The following is a 13,957-nucleotide window of genomic DNA, read 5'->3' as shown; positions in this document are numbered from 1 at the left end:
ATAAGAAATCAATCTTGGTATCGAAGGCCTTTTAAGAAAGAAATGAACAGTCTAAATTTGGAAATTAGTTTTTCATTTTTATAAAAAGGGTTTATTTAGAGTTTTATCCCCTACCAACTATGATAAGATGAACAAACTATTACCTATTCTATAAATGTAGGTATGATGAGTATGCGAACAGAACAGAAAGTCCTGAATTCGAAATATGCTATTTTACCAAAGTTGATTCCAGATACTTTGCTCTAAGACAGACAGTATCACAGTATGCCTGTGAATAAGGAAATAATAATATAATGCTAATATCATAAAGCTGCTTATGATTTGTTTTAAACATAGCATTCTGATAAAAATAAGCTCATAGAGTAGGGGCCTTGATGCAGCGACGGAAGCCATTTGTTGATGTCAGTACAGGACTGGGGTACTGAAAGGGTTCCATTACGTTGAGAGGACATGATGTATTCGTCTGGTGTCCACAGCTCGGCGGTTCTTAAGTTTGATCTATGATGGAATGATTAAATGGAATCAAAACAATGTATCCGATAAGAGTTCAAAGAAGTTAAGGGATATATATGTTTTATATTACTATATTTATATAATAAGATATATTTTACCTAACGTATCAAGAAACGAATGATTCGTACTATGTAAGTCAGGAGAGATATTCTACATATAAACCTCAATAAGAAATACCAGAGATTTTATTGGAGATATATTTTCGAAAATGTACAGCTACAGATTTATCCAACTTTGGCAAATTCTCGCAAGAGAAAGTGTGTGGATGCTTGATTTGGATTGGCTGGTACAAGCCTGAATATGTGGCCTGAGACATTATGTGTCGTTTTTGAGCATAAAGCTGAGTTCGGACAAGCACTTGTGTTTCACACGTTTGGGATCAGTAAGTATTATGTTACAACTGCCAACAGACAATTTTTTGGGCTGCCAACTCCTACTTTCAAATTTAAGTCTAGCATAATCATATTACAGCCCTAGAAGAATGGGGTCATAATTGGAGGATTAAAATAAATTCCAACAAATCCCATCAAATCACCTTTATAGTAAACCTACCGACTATCCAACAGTTTTCTTTAATAATGTTCCTCTAATTGACTAACCTGAAATCCTCACACAAGACTGGAAAGACAAGAAACTGCACGTCCATTTCAACTATTACAGTACTAAGACTTACCGTTTAGACAAACGTTTTAAACTTCCAGCTCATTACAAAGGACTGATCAACATGACTGTAATAAGGCCAATCTGGATGTACGGAGTTGACTTTTGGGGCTCCACTAAACCTTCAAACTCCTCTCTTATCTAATCCTTACAATCCCAAATCCTTCGTAAAATCTTGAATTCTCCTTACTTTGGCACAAATAAAATCCTACATAAAGACCTTAATGTTTCATATGTAACCCATCCAGTCTGAACCATATATCATTCCTTCCATTATAAACTCCCTAGCCACTCAAACTCACTAGTTTCTAACCTTGCATCCTCTTCCATTCCTGACAATCCTCCGAGACGCCTAAAAAGAAGATGGCCACGAGACCTGCTAGGGTAAGAAGGTTATCACAGTGCTGCTACGGGTAGTTCTCTACAGGCCTTTATCACTCCATTAAAACTGAGATCAAATTTACTGAGTGTATTACAATGTACAATTGTAAATTTCAATAAATATATTTTTTAAAAAGTCTGATATAATATATATTTTAAAATTCATAAATACATTGTTGCAAATTTTATCAATTAGCTTTTGGAGTTAATTGTTTCTTAACATAACAAAATTATACATTGTATATCTTTATAAATACATTATATCTGGTTAATTAAATTACTCTGACCAGTGGTTCATTTATATTTAAAAACTAGGTTTTAAGACTGCTTTTCTTATTTATTAATTTATTCAAAATATCTGTATTAAAGGTACAATCACAAAATCTAAAACAACTAACCGCTGAAATCGTTTACTTACATAACACAATTAAACATTATATGTCTTTATAAATGATTGTGTCAGGTTAATTGAATTAGCAAGTATCTGACAAAATTCTAGAAAGAAACTTGAATTCATAGGTTATTTAGCAATATTTCTATGATTTTTTATCATCTACTACTTATTTATGTTTTGTTTTGTTTCATTTTTTCTATCTTTGTTTTGTTAATTTTAACCAGTAAAATAGAGTAAACCGAAGGAAATATCCGATTAAGTGGTTATGCCTGGCCCACCATGGCAAATGGCAAACGTAAGGACATAATTAAGGATAGATTTTATATTAATTTCAAAAGAGAATATGATTTCCAAAGAACTTATTCGAAGTAACTCCATAGAATTTGAACTTTGAGCTATCTTACTCAAGGGAAAAACAGAATTACTATATACTTTTTAATTTAGTAAATACAGTGTAATGTTATAGCTTCAAGTACTATTAGGCAAGAACTAATTACAATTACTAATTACAGTCAAATGTAATTGCGATTAGTTTGAATCCACTAGTAATTCTTATTTCGTACCATACCAATGGTTCATCAAGTAAATTACTGATAAAAATTTACTCTCAGATTAACCCAAATTAATATGGATTAAATTAGAAGAGGCTTATTATTTAGTGGAAATTAATGCTGTTTTTAAAACTGTTTAAATAATTTTTGATAAAATTAAACCTTTCTTTCTTTTCAATGAGTATATATCAAAGTTGTCAATTTCCCTCAATACTCGACAAAAGGAAAAAAATCTTACAAAAAAATACTATTTGAAGAGTAATATTTGGTCCTCAATCCCAGAATACTAAGAAGGAATTTATTTTAAAACCATTCTTTTCAAAGAATAGAACCCCTATTTTCATCAGAAGAATCATAGTGGAGAAAAAAAAAAATTCTACACTACGATTTTAAAAAAGGTTAAAAAAAAATAATAATAAAAATGAATATACTTTCGCGTTAATAAAACCAATCCAGATTAAAATAACTCTTGTTTTGCGTGTACAGGTGGTGACTGCTTGAATGTTACTTCAATATCTTGCCAGTAGATTGCGACATTGTCCAGAAGTGAGAAAAAATTAAGATTTATTTAAGGATAGCGACAACTCATATAATTTTTTGTTGGATATCTAATAAACATGCTAAACTTTATGGGGGAAGTAAAAAACATAAGATACTTATCTTGAGTTTTTTATTTCTAGTAGTCATTTTTGAAGTGAACACTTCTTTAGGTGCTGTAGAGTTAATTCAGCTTGGAGCAGAAAAAAGTGAAACGCTTTCTATTGATAAACTCAAGAAAATTGTAAACAAACAAATGTATTATATATTATCATATAATCCGGCTTTTGAAACTAAAAAAAAAAAAATTGATAAACAATACCAAAGGTAGTAAAAGGTAAGACTCGACACGAATTACTTTTCTTTTTCACAGTAATGCACTTATTAATTCACTTTTTCTTTCTGTTTTAGAGGGATCGGAAAAAAAAAATTGATAAATAAAATAATATAAAATGTTTATTAACTAAAATAGAATAAAAGATATATTTATATTTCAATTAATTGACATCGATTTTCCTCAATCAAATTCCATTTCGTAATCCTGAACAAATAAAATCACCAACAACACAAGAATATAAGAAACAATACCCACTAAAATTTTTACAGTAGGGTATAAAAAAAAAAAAAAAAAAAAAAATTCCTGTTTTACTTGTATTTATACCTAGCATAATTGGACAATGGATAAAATAATTGCATTACATCGGAAAATTATCGAAACAATTTGGTTTGAGTAATAAAAAAAATTAAATAGAAAAAATAACCTACACCTCCATCAGATTATGAATGAAACATATAGAAAAATAATAATTTAAAAAATAAATAAATATTCAAAAGCACCTAAGGGAATTGTTATGACTCGCATTATTTTATGTCCGAATGAAATTATTTTAAACAGTAAAATGTATGGTGAAATATTTAAATCATTTTATAAATGTAAATAAAGCACTCCATTTCTATTTAGGTCTTATCCATAAGCAATACGGCGATGAATCAGACAGAAAGCAACTGCGCAGTAGTTGCATTTTCAGATGTCCCCAACACTAAAGCCAATTGTCTGGGTTGAGTTGGAAGGATGAGGGAAGAATAAGAATTGCCTCATTCGCCAGAGCAATATTCGGGCAACTACCGGACTTTGAAGCTAGAGGGTATAAGTTCGAATACTTTAAGGGCGATTAATAATGATTGTAAGATTTATTAATTAATTGAAACTTTCCGATGATTGTCCGATTTCACAATTTTAAGAAAAGTACGCTCGCTCAATAACGATTATTACTTACTATAATTTTGTGTATTGTTTAGGGAAAGTATCCCAAAAACCTAATGGTACAAGAGCCCAAGAGGAGAAAAAAGTCAGTCATTTCACCCAAATTTTCGATTACTTTAATAAAAACTATGTATAATTATTAGTCAAAATTGATAAGTCTGCCAAGTATAGGTAGGGGGAATAAAAAATGACGGCTTTTTTAAAACGTTAAAAATGATTAATTTTTCATTCGGAGCTCTATATCTTTAAAACTACCAATAACAACAGAAAATATAAGAGAACATCATTTAAAGTAGAGTAAATGTTCTAAACTGTAAGCCCTAATAGAGCTATTTATGTTCAATAGTTCTCGAGATAATAGCTTTTTAAAAAGCAATATTTCATAAAAATGTACAGATGAAAGATTAGTAATGAACTTATTTTGAAAAATCTATATCTAAAAAACCATTTGACGTACAGATGTATGTTAACACTCAAATTAAAGCTAGTTTAATGGGCTGTAAAGTAGTTTATGATGTTTATCTTCGTAGGAGTAGTAGTTTTCATGATATTTGCTAAAATAAATTGATTTATAGTTGTTCCGACAAATTTTCATTTGCCAAATTTATATTCGTATGCGAATATCATGAAAACTACTATCCTTACGAAGATAAGAGTCATAAAGTAAATTATAGCAAATTTCCTTTATTTTCAGTTCTGACAGACATATGTGCGTCTTTTAGATCTAGAGATATATTTTTCCAATAATAAAACATTTTATACGAACAACTAGAAATTAACATTTTGTGAGTTTATTTTGTCAAATATCATAAAAAGTACTACTCCTACAGAGATAAACGTTATAAACTATTTTATAGTAAATTTAACTAGCTTTAATTTGAGTGCTGAAAGACATCTGTACGTCCTATGGTTTCTGAAATAAAGTTATTCAAAACTCAAACTTATTGTTCGAACAACTATAAGTCAATTTATTTTAATTTTTAATTTTTATGCAGAACATTACCCTAACAGAATTAGTTCTTTTTTATAGTCAGGAAGTTTATACAGTATTCCAGGAAAAACATTTCAAAAATCAATATGCACTAACCTACTGGATGGGACCCCATTGTTCAATTATGGGCATGGGCAATAATACATCTAAAATTATTAAGTTTTTTCTTATTTCCCTATTTATTAAATAATCGTTCTCATTTCTAATTTTCGTGTTTCCTGAAATGTTTCCACGAATAAAACAAACAAAACCGGACAAGCTTTTGTCTGAAGCAGAATCGGAGATTTCTTGAGTCCCAGAGCCTGGGGCAAGTTGTCCCCTTTTCCACTCCATCCCTATATACCTTGAATATACGAATGTTTCTGTAATGCTTTCAATTAACTTAATGGGTAATAATAAAACAGAACTAGTAAACATAATATTCTGGACTGTATCAGGTGCATAGATAGAAAGCAAGGTGTGTGTGCTAAGTATAATAATGACTCGTTTTCATCCTTGGACTACCACGCTTGGAAATGTCAAGACAGCAGCTGCAGATACTTCAGATTTAACTAGTATATAAACACAGTACTCTTTTATTTTGAAATTAAAACCAAAGAAAAATTATATATAAATAAATAACCGAATTTATTTGCAATGTTATAAACATACTGGAAAAAAAAAAAAAATATATATATATATATATAACGATTTTATATATGCTATATATGCTTATTACTAGTTTAATAAACTAAATTTCGTAATAAAGATTTAACATCAAAGGAGTACAGTTCTAATGGTAAACTATCATGATAAAATTATAAATAATAAGCCATCACATATTTATAAAACATATATATAGATTATTATAATTTTTTTAAGGTATAACAAAGTTTACCAAAAGGTGGGAGAAGAGGACTGTTATTGGAAAACTTGGCGAACCAGAACTTATCGTCGGTGTACTTAAGAACATTCCTAAACCAACAATAAATATTGTTATTATTATTTTTTATTTAGCATATAAAGTATCCCTATATTATCTACTTGGAGTTGCGGATTATATATATTTAATTCAATAACTATTCTTCATTTATCATTTACCATTCAAAAATAATAATCACAAGAAATATACTTAAATAATAAAATAGTTTCAACTATAAAAACATTATAAACTATTATTATCAACAAAACCATCAGAAACTCTTATATTTAAAATTCAGACAACATATGAGTAAAATTTTATCGTGTTAAAATTTCATACATTTAAGGGACATTAAATTAAAATTTTTCTTTGGAATTGTAATGTGTAAAGAAATAAAGTATAACTACCTTATTTAGCAATTACTACTTTTTATTAAAGAATGATGAGGAGTCCCAAATTAAAATGCATGGTCCATTTTTTTACTTTATACATTTTACACTGGCATACTGAATTATTTTTGACAAGAAAAGTAAATTTGATTTTGGATCATAAAGCTTCTTTTCCTGCCAATGATTTATAGTGTTTTGAAGTTAACTGTTCTTTAAAAATTAATTTTGTGGATTAGATATGAATTTTCGTCTGGTTTACAATGAACTTTGAAGGTAAATTTAAAAATTTAATGAATAAAGAACGCAAAACACATTATTATCTGGGGAGATCTAACATTTTTATAATGTTGAAGTATTACTAATTGTTGTGATTTTTTATCTTTTTTTAACACTTCAGCAATTGAAAAAAGTACCGGGCCGCTCCGGGATTTGAACCCGGGACCTCCTGCACCCGAAGCAGGAATCATACCCCTAGACCAAGCGGCCAAGTAATTGTGAAAGTCAAGTACAGAATTGCCGTTTGGTATTCATTATTTTTATAAGTTTCTGAACTTTTTCAAGTCACCAAGCATATACGGGAAAGTGAACTAACTTTGAAAAAAATATGTAACAATTATATTCACTAGTTCAACAAAAAAAAAGTAAAAGTTAAAGGGCCGCTCCGGGATTTGAACCCGGGACCTCCTGCACCCAAAGCAGGAATCATACCCCTAGACCAAGCGGCCTACGAAAACCACCCAAGAAATAAGAAACAGAATAATTAATTATCAATTGCATTTAAGTAAGTTCTGAATTAATCGAGATTTTTGTATATGTTAGTATATACTCTTTAGGAAGTACTCACTGTGATTGGCTTATTTATTTATTTTTATAATCATTTAAATTATTCAAGAATCTATTGAACTCCTATAACATAGTTCTATTAAAAAAAAAGTGTTATTCCAAAGGTTTCATGTTCAAAAATTAAAATTAAAAAAAATGGGTTAACAATCATTCATTAATTGGCAAATATAACAATCTCTTTATTTTAATAAAAATTATATACAGTTTAAAGTCAAAATAGATTATTCTGCCAACCATAATAAGGTGAAAAATAAATATAAAAATTATAAATAATAAAAAAATCTATTCCCGAAGTTGCATAATTTTTAAATAGAAGGAACATGTTACCTTAGATTTTCATTATTTCACTCACAGTAAATTATTTTTTTATCCACATTTCGATGTTCCAAAAAATTTCTTTATAGATTGTATTTTTAGTTAGCTATGTTTTAAATAGTTTTATTTCAATATCTATGCATATTTAAAAATTACCCTTTTTTCTTTTGACACAAAGATTTTTTTATTATCCATTTTTTCTTTCCTTTCCTAATTATTTTTCTTATTTGTTTATTATTTTTCTTTAATTTTTCACAGGTTTTGTGAAGATAACCGAGCCTTTCATACGTTCTGTAAGGTTCTGAAAATACGGTATTTGTAGAAAATAATAATGTCAGGGTTCCGCCATTTATCTACTTCTACCAAGGACTCCACCCCCCCCCCCAAAAAAAAAAAAGTTGGGAACCACTGCTCTAAATTATAACAGAGGTAAGGAAATAAATTTAAAAAATAGTTCGTTTTCATATTTAGATTTTTTTGACATTTTTACCTTATTTATATTTCATAATAGCCCAGTGAATGTGAAGAACCTTTTCCATTGGGATGAGAAAACATGATTGCTAACAAGGTTTTGAACAGCCCATAGCGACCGTCTGTGATTGGACCGCCTTGGGCCTGCATCGATAAAAGATCGCTTAGCATAGGGGACATCTGTGCAGTATCGATTATTAACGGGATATACGTGGGTGGGCTTGGGATACTCGAGTTTTGCTGCATATGTTCATATCCTCTCGATCCGATGAGCCACCGCAATAGTCTTCCTAATGCAATTTAAGAATAACGTCGAACTTTCATTTATTCATGCTATTCGTATTAATTTTTATCCCATTAATCAAAGGGAAGGGGCACAGCTCAAATAAAGATTTTTTTGTTAGAACCAAGATTAGAGTTAACCGTAGAAACCCTTCAAAAAACTTAAATTGCTACTAATGACTATTAGCTAATAAAGTTTAACAAGAAGACAATCAATAAGGGAATTAAAGAAGGCTTAAAAAAAAAAACCATCGAAGGTCATTTGAAGAGTAATTTGAAAGGTCCCTGTTTACACTTCCGCTCAACAGCCCAAATGAAGTCGCACAATGTAGGTCGAAACTTGGCAGAAAATAAATAAACAGTTGTTACCATTATTGTTCCTACTTGACTGAAGCCCACCTTCAAACATAAAAAATACATCTATTTTAAGTAATTTTGAGTCTTATAATATGTATACATAAATATATATTTTTGTTTAAAGTGTCCTAAACCCAAATTATTCTAAAACATCCTAAAAGACGTGATCTCACTGTTAATTCGAGCTATCAGTCTTGAAAATTGCGGCATACTTACAAAAACTGACAAGACTAAACACATTTATGACACTATTTTTGAGTTCGAATTGTTTCAAAACATTTGATCAACATGATTTTATTTCATCCCTCCATATATATCTGCCAATTACTTAAGTTCAAAGCCGAAATTTTGTTTATTTATACAGGCTGGACCTTTCCGTAAAATTACTGTCAAACTTATAATTAGCTGAGCTAAATTTTTATATTAATCTATTTATGTACTTTCTTTACTCTTGTGATTTAAAAAAAAAAATTACTTTTAATTTTTTTTTTTATTATGTAAAGAAATATTTTTATTTTTGGTGATTATGGTGTATTCATTCTAGACTCTGTTTCGATAATTTATTTTAAGGGTGCTATCAGTTTCAAATAGTTAGGAGGTGGCGGTAGTAGCGTGGTAACGCGCCTGTCTACCAAACCAAAGCTTTGCGAGTTCGAGTCCCCGGCCTTATCCAGAATTTTTTCAAGCATATAATTATACAATACTCACTCGCAGCCTACCTCCGGGCAATTGTGGGGCCCGTTAGCCAATGCGTGGCACTTACAAAAATAGGCGTGGGAGTGACGAACCCACCCTATGAAAACCACGTCACGAAACGCGGGTTATTTCCTGAGTACATCGCGCGAGCCCTTGGACCTCCACGGTCTGTCGGGCCAATAATAATAATAATAATAATCAGTAATAAATTTATATTTATTTTTCAAATATAATCAAAAATATTCTCAGTCAGATAAAACATTTTTCTACATTTATATCTCTGTTCACTGGTTCTCACTGAATAATGCGAAACATCAAACTTGATTTGTTGGAAAATCCTTAAATACATAACAATGGATAGCAAACAGATAACACTCTTAAACACATTACACTCTTAAGGGCTCACTAGGAGGAGTATTTGAAAATATATTTCAAAATGTTGATTCTATACAGCTGAGACATCTAGAGGACAGGAGTTAAGGAGTTATATAGGCGAGGGAATGGTGAATGGTAGCGGGAGAGCTGCTATTGGCAGAGGGTAAATATGGGCCCCAAAGCTCCCGATATTAAGCAGTCCCTAAGCTCTCGGGCTTACCTGTCCCATCCGGATCTGTGTCCTAACGTATAATTAACGGAGGTAATATATATTCCCAACGTGTCAACGTGCTGTGAGAGTAATTCGGATAAGCACATGACGGTATACAACCGCTGTCAAGTATTGAACGCGACAGTGGATGTAATGTGACAGAGTTAATAAAATTTAACAAGAAGACAATTAATAAGGGAATTAAAAAAGGCATAAGAACAATAAACCGCCAAAGGCAGAATTAAGAGGAAAATGTTTCAAGTGAAAATTAATAGTTTTAACAAGTAATGAAGTATAATAAACAAGTCTCCCAAAGTCCTATAATGGAAGGATATTTATTTGGAACGAGGGAAGAGAGAGGGCAAATATGGATATTTTAATGAAATATAAATAAATCCTTCAGTATTTGTAATGGTAATCAAGGAAAAATGGTTAAAAAGGAAACAACTTTAAACCAAAAAATAAAATAAAGTTGAGGAATATAACGTAACAATTATTTGTGTTGCATGGTATTTTGTTTCCATAATTTTTGCCATCCACCGTTTTATGCTTCGGTTTAGTTTTTAATAAAGAAACTTTGTAATTATGTAATAATTTTCAGTGTTTACTTTAATAATATGAAAAAACAAGAATGCAATTAGATTCAGGAGAAATTAAAATTATTTTACTAAATCATTGTTACTGGATACCTTAGAAGACAAAAAAACAAATGAAAGTTAATACATTTAGTATCCATGAAAATAAAATAACATATATATCTATGAATTTTTTCGATGTGATATAGATTAATTGTCCAATAGCTACTCACGGAATTTAAACCAAGAATCTTTAAGTTATTTATTAGTAAACTGAAAACTGACAAAATATTTTGAAAATAAAAATAAATGTATTTATCTTAAAACTGATATAACCCTCAAAATAAATTACAGAAATAATAAAGAGACCGAAATAAATCCGCCATAGTCGCCAAACATGTATGTGTGTATATATATATAGTAAAAAAGTTAAATTAAAAGTAATTAAGGAACCTATACAAAGATTCGTTCCATAACTCGATCAGAGTTCTATTTTTTTTTTTTTTTTTTTTTTTTCAGGAAGAAATAGCTCTCCTTTGTAGCTTCTTTCACATTTTATCAACGTTTCTGGATTTTTCGCCCATTTTCAAGTATATAGTTCTAAAAAAATTATAAAAATAAAAATTCTAATACATAATTTAAAAATCAATTATAAGAAATTAAAAATATATTATACTATTTACACCACTAGTTAAGAAGTAATAATAAACTAAGAATAGGAAGCAATAAACTAAGAAGTATTGACTATGGTCAAATAGCTAAGAAAAATAAAGAAGCAATAAAAAAGGGCTTTTCCTGAAAAAAAATAAATAATAATAAAGTATAAACAAAACCCTTCTGAAATATTAAGTGTAAACTTATAACTTATAATTAAAGATTTATATAAAGAATGTAGCCCAGTTAATGTAGATTGTAAACCAGTAGTATTATTTCCATTTCAAAACGTATGTATGTATTTAGACATTAAATGTCATTACAACAAAATTTATAAACATGCAGTCAAATTTTATCAATTTAATGATCCCTGTCAATAAATAATCAGAGTTGCTAAGTAAACATCGCTAATCCTGCATTGGTGGACGACCCAGGGAATAGATAACATGTACGAGGCAGTTAGCACCTCTTCACATGACTAATGTATTTCTGAGGGTGCGATTTTGGAGATTTACAGTCAACATTTGTCAAACCATTCCTCTGCCCTAAATTCACACAAACGATTCCATTTTAACTAAAGGAGGTATATGGGTAGGTTTTCCACTTATCATTAAAGAGCCAAGTTATTTAGACAGATCAGGTGATTGGCACGGTGTGTCCACCACCGAATTCCAAAATATCTTTTTTTTTTTTGGTAATTTTATTTTTTGAGTGTTTGCGGCTTTAACGCACTTGCTCAGCCTCCACTTTCTCACTACCAATGATGCAGCGAGAGAGATGCGCTGAAATCTTTTGAGCTCTGCTCTACCCCTCACACGTGGGGGATAGAGTGGGCTCAGGGATTTTCAGGTCGATTGTGTAAATATTGTGTACAAGAGTGTAAATGTGACTTGAAATTATATTTTTTTTTTTTCATACACATAGTTTGATTATGTTCATTTTGTTTATCCTTCTGTTTGTATATATTTATGAGAGATTTTTTCATTCATTTATTTATTTGAATTGTTGTTTTATTTTAGTATGAATGTGATCATTCATCACTATTACCTATTGCTACAATACATTTTTTTCCTTTTAAGCCCCATGGGTCCATAGGGTTAGAAGAAAAAAAAACTTTCATGCACATACATTACAATACATTTTTTTCCTTTTAAGCCCCATGGGTCCATAGGGCTAGAAGAAAAAAAAACTTTCATGCACATACATTACAATACATTTTTTTCCTTTTAAACCCCATGGGTCCATAGGGTTAGAAGAAAAAAAACTTTCATGCACATACATTACAATACATTTTTTTCCTTTTAAGCCCCATGGGCCCATAGGGTTAGAAGAAAAAAAAACTTTCATGCACACACATTACAATACATTGTTTTCCTTTTAAGCCTCATGGGTCCATAGGGTTTGAAGAAAAAAAAACTTTCATGCACGTACATTACAATACATTTTTTTCCTTTTAAGCCCCATGGGTCCATAGGGTTAGAAGAAAAAACTTTTATGCACATATATTACAATAAAATTTTTTCGTACCCTTCATTAAAATAAAATTAGTACTTCATACATATATAATGTGTGAAATATATATACTTTACTGAGTCTTCTCCTTTTGATTGCCTTGTGGCATATATACGATTTATAGAAATGTCTTAGAACAGTTTATTCGAGCCAAAAAACGGTAACTCAAAGTTTACTTTTTAAAAGTTAGTTTTAATGCTTTTGTAAACCAAAATTGTTTTTGTACTTTCAAAATTAGAGCTTTTACATGTAAATATAATTAATTGATATAATGTAAAAAAAAAAAAAACAAGGAAAAAAAATCTTTTTTTTTTAATTTCCAAACTTTATTATTAATTATTTATGTTTGAAGTTTATTCATCCTGCCATTTGATAACTAAGTCCGAATATAAAAGCAGTTCACTCCTACGAAAAATCTATCTGCGGTACACCGATCAAGGTGGATATCTACTGGAAAGGTCAGCCCCCGGTAACTGGGGCAGATTGGACCAACACCCACCGCTTCATCGACAACTGCTGATGAATGGTTTTCATCCGTCTAACATCGCTCACTCTCTAGCCTACTTCCGATCGTATAGGGAATTCGAAAGGGAACAAAGATTTTATCCCTAGAAGAGTACATAAAATAATAGTTCTGATGAATAAATATAGGGTTTGAATACTTGATTATGAAGAGATCTACTGAGTGGATTTTTATACTTAGAAGTATATTCTCGAAGGATAAAGGATTCAAATAGGTCTATAGGAACTTTGGCAAGGGAATTTATAAGCATCTCTGGATATGAATAATATAACAGGATAGAGAGGATGAAATTGTCTATTCTGGTAGAAGACAAAATACATCTGTAGGTATTACAGATACTATTGTAATCGATTGCTAATAAAACACCCAAGAGAAACACACTGCATTTCTTTTTGAAACATTAGATTTTACTGTCAAGTTTCTTTTTTAATATTTTTTTTTAATATATTTTGAGCTATTTGTCTATTTTTTTTTAGAATTGATAGATTTATTTATTGATAGATATTAAAATCTGCCACACAGTGGGTGGGCAATAGGTAATATTGATGAATGATCATACATA

At 30.1% G+C, this 13,957-nt stretch overlaps 1 protein-coding gene and 2 non-coding genes across 9 annotated transcripts in view; all 3 read right to left on the bottom strand.

The window, feature by feature from the left end:
- The window catches only part of LOC106682966 (dystrophin), a 616,519-nt gene that overhangs the window by 531,796 nt on the left and 70,766 nt on the right, over window positions 1-13,957 (bottom strand). The window lies entirely within an intron of this gene.
- Window positions 6,996-7,067, bottom strand: TRNAP-CGG (transfer RNA proline (anticodon CGG)). Its single transcript has one exon. It is a non-coding gene; the product is annotated as a tRNA-Pro (tRNA).
- TRNAP-UGG (transfer RNA proline (anticodon UGG)) lies at window positions 7,235-7,306 on the bottom strand. The gene has a single exon. It is a non-coding gene; the product is annotated as a tRNA-Pro (tRNA).

The sequence above is a fragment of the Halyomorpha halys genome, unplaced genomic scaffold (assembly GCF_000696795.3).
Source record: "Halyomorpha halys isolate HHAL.00 unplaced genomic scaffold, Hhal_1.1 Scaffold455.1, whole genome shotgun sequence".
NCBI lineage: Eukaryota > Metazoa > Arthropoda > Insecta > Hemiptera > Pentatomidae > Halyomorpha > Halyomorpha halys.
This window is presented reverse-complemented; position numbering and strand designations above follow the sequence as displayed.